The sequence below is a fragment of the Myotis brandtii genome, unplaced genomic scaffold (genome assembly GCF_000412655.1).
Source record: "Myotis brandtii unplaced genomic scaffold, ASM41265v1 scaffold154, whole genome shotgun sequence".
In the NCBI taxonomy this organism is placed as follows: domain Eukaryota; kingdom Metazoa; phylum Chordata; class Mammalia; order Chiroptera; family Vespertilionidae; genus Myotis; species Myotis brandtii.
The window spans coordinates 3,687,289-3,691,264 of record NW_005355584.1 but is presented as its reverse complement, the minus strand read 5'-3'; the positions used below and the strand labels follow the sequence as shown (position 1 = coordinate 3,691,264).

At 36.1% G+C, this 3,976-nt stretch overlaps 1 protein-coding gene across 1 annotated transcript in view; it reads left to right on the top strand.

Annotated features, from left to right (window-relative positions):
- Positions 1-3,976, top strand: part of RTTN (rotatin) — a 115,330-nt gene that overhangs the window by 17,262 nt on the left and 94,092 nt on the right. The gene's annotated exons all lie outside the window — the stretch shown is intronic.

The following is a 3,976-nucleotide window of genomic DNA, read 5'->3' as shown; positions in this document are numbered from 1 at the left end:
CCCCCCAACTGCCCTCCCCTGCAGGCCTGGTTCCCTCCAACTGCCCTCCCCTGTTGGCCTGGTGCCCCCCAACTGCCCTCCCCTGCAGGCCATCTTGTGTCCACATGGGGGTGGCCATCTTGTGTGTTGGAGTGATGGTCAATTTGCATATTACTCTTATTAGCTAGGATTTTGCTGTTATCAGATAATCTTGCTTATCTTGAAGAACTATGTTCTATATTTTAATGTAAATTGTAACAGTCTTTTTTATTTCATTGTCAGAGAAGTGGAAGCAAAATTTATTAGTTATAAAAATATATATTGATTCATAGTTATGAAAGCTTTTTCTCTTTATGCTGTTTTGACTTAGGTCTGTGTTTTATTAAACTTTACTATATGCTGCCTGAAATCCTTGTGAATAGAGGTTAGAACATGAAAAAAACAACAACAAAATACTGATGTTTACTTAATATCAATACCCATTTGTAAAACTCCAAAACTTTCTTTTAAAAACAAAAATTTATTGAAAAGAGAAACAAATATTTTACAATTGGTATAATATACTGTTCAGATCCTTCAATTACTTTATTTATGAAATAGGGATGATAGTTCTTAATCTTAGTTTTTCTTTAGTACTTAAGGTTACCATACTACTTTGTAGTACTTTTAGAAGATTTTCACAGATTGAAGGATTTCAACAAGTGAGTTTTTCCTTAGATGTGTGAAGACTGCTTTATCTGTTGCTTCTTAAATTAACTTAAATTTTGTTGGCCAGAACATTTATCTGTAAAAGTTAGTCATTCACTTTTAACTTTTGGCTGCTAGTCTTTTATGATTCAGTGAATTATTTTTACTTTAAAGGTTAAATCTGTTATATAAGTGCCAGTTGGTATGTTAGAAATGTTCAATAAAACAGTATTGTTTGAAATCATATTTGATCTACTTGTTTAAAAGAATAAATGCCTCAGGAAAAATCTCAGTACCTTGGCTATCTATAATAATAAAAGCATAATATGCTAATTAGACTAGACAGCTGAACCACCTTCCGGAAGTCCTTCCGGACGAAGCCAGGGCTGCGAGGGCCGAGCCCCTTGCACGAATTTTGTGCATTGGGCCTCTAGTATATTAGTGAAAATAAACAATTAAGTAGAATTACTTAATGTTCTACTTTTGCCAAGTTTAAAAAGAAAGATAGAAGAAGTGTTTTTGTTGACTCATTAAAGGAACAAAATAATAAATGTGTTGTTACCAATCAGAAATTAAATACCTGAGGAATTAAATCTCTAGATCTTTCCCAATAGTGTTAATAGCAGTAATGTCTAGAACTCCATCACTCAGGTTGTATGCATAGCAAAAAAAAATCTCCACAGTTGAATATTTTTTAGTTCACTTGAAGTAAATAAAGAAAAACTATTTTTATTGAGATTATTGTATTTTGTTAAATAAAAAATTCATTGATAAGCACAGTAAAAGTTAGGTTGACCTGAAGTGTGTCATCTCTTTGCTTCCCTGTGAAGCCAAGTCTGTTTCCTTATTCACATGGTAAGTTAGGTCCAGGGAGAAAGGAGCTTCACTTCCTGCCACATAACCCCAGATGGTGGGTTCTGTTCATTTTTGCCTTCTCTGTCACTCCTTCTCTGTCATCCCAATTCCACTGAAAACAGACTTTTCTCTTTCTCTACGATTCATTGCTTCTAAATTTCCACCAGACCTGCTGTGAGCTGGTAACTTAGATGCCTGGGCTTGTGGGAAGACTTGATGATTCCCGGGCTTGTGGGAGTTCAAGTGGGCTGAGAGGGTTGAGAGCAAGCTTCATACCCAGTGAGGACTCACTGCGGGGGGATGGATGAGACTGGATTTGTAACTGGGTTAGTGGGATCTCTAGCTTGCGTTCACCTTCCCTGCTGTTGCCCTAGTGAGAGACAGTTATTTTAGTTCACCAGACATTTCTGATTGCTTGTCATAGGCTAGGCACTGCTGTACAAGATGAATGAGTGGCAGCTTTCACTCTGGTAGGACATAGATACATTTATTGTGACACTAGTAAAATGGAAGGAAGCATAGATGAACAATAGCTAAATAAAGATCCATTAGACATACTGCTTACTAGATGATACTTAACCACACTGTGTTTATGAGGCCATTTAATCATCATGACCCTATAAGGTAGATATCCATTTATAGATGAGAAAATGGAGGCACAGTTTCTTTTTCAAGGTCAGTTCTATGTTTTATTGCCAAGGGTGCTTTGAAAACACTGCCATCCTGGGATCTCAGGAAGGGCTTCTTGTAAATTGTGACTGAACTGAGTCTTGAGCACTATTATGACTTGGCTAAGCAAATGAAGGTAGGCTGTTTTACCTGGTGAGGGGAGAGAATGGCTGTTTGGTGGTAAAGGGTGGGGCTAGAGGGGCAATGCAAGTTACTGTGGGAGGTGGAAATGGCACAAGAGGCTGGGGGCCTGCTGAGGCTCTGCTTTCTGCTGGTGCTGCGTGGAGTGGCAGTCATTCTGAAGGCAGGTGAGCTGCCCTTCAGAGGGGAAGTGCCTGGTGAGGGCTGCACTTGCTATAGTGATCGGCTGCAGTGTAGGAGGGAGAGGGGTGTGAGGCTGGAAGCATATGGGGGACATCCTGTGCCAGTCCCCATTTCAGATGCTTTACGGAGTTCACAATCTGTTTCATGATGTGCAGAGACTGAGAACTCTTGTTTGCACTATAAATTCTGTTTCATTGGGAATATTTAGAATATTATGCTAATCGTATATTTTAATTCTGTACCTTCTTTTGTAAAAGCTGTGAATATCTTCTGAAAACTGCCCACCCCCCATCAACTACTTCACAGGTTTTTAAACATTGTTTTAGCCCAACAAATTAAAACTGGACCAGTTACTATTTTTCAATCCTCTTTTCTTAAAAAAGCTAAAAAGAAACCACTTCTATTTGGCTTAGAAAAAATGCTGGAAATTGTGAAAATCCAAGACTGATTCATAGTACTTCCTTTTTGTACTATTTTGAGCAGCACTCAATTCATCATTAGAATAAGGAAAGTTATTTGGAACAATTTCACAAGTAAATAGACTTCTGATAAAAGCCCTCCGATACTGAGATATTAAATATGTTCATTGATTTACTAGTAAATTATAAATTGCCAAAGTTAATCTTGAATAACAGAGATATGTTGTAGGAATATACAAGTATTATTTTAATAGAGAAGTGTGTGAAAGAATTGCCGGCTAATGTGATAAGACTGTCACTATGTTTCTGAGTTGTTTTCTCTAGACCAGTAGTTATTAATATAATGGCTCCTCCTTTATTTTTTTAAAATTTATTTTATTGCTTAAAGTATTACAAATAGGCTCTTACATTTTTTGTTTTGTTTTGTTTTGTAAGCTTTGCCCTCATTTTGGTTTAAATTTTACTTTTAGTTTTATTTCTTTGGAATCAGAGAATATAGCCTTAAATATACATATATTGAAGTTTTCTTTGTGATTAAGTAAATGGTTAGTCTTTGTCAATGTCCTTGGAAGCTTGAGGAGTTGTATTCTTTGCGATGTTCAAAGTTTATATCTATTTATTTTATTAATTAGGCTCAAAAAGACAGTGAAAACCTGTAAAATCCATATTCATGTCAGTAACAGGTTGTACTTGATATTGTATGTTATTCAGACTCATTCTTATTGGGTCTTTACTATTAATTATGCATTTCATCAACAGGCAACGACCCCCTTTACCCAACCCTTTTTTTGTCCTGAATTATTAAATTATTAATTACTTATATTTTATATATTTTGTTAATTTTTCATTACATATTTATTTATTTATTTTTTAAACAAAGCCGCACACCACTATTTCAGGCTATATGCCAGAACCTTCTCCCCACCACAATTGGGGTGGGTTTTTTTTTAAATATATTTTATTGATTTTTCACAGAGAGGAAGGGAGAGGGATAGAGAGTTAGAAACATCTATGAGAGAGAAACATCGATCAGCTGCCTCCTG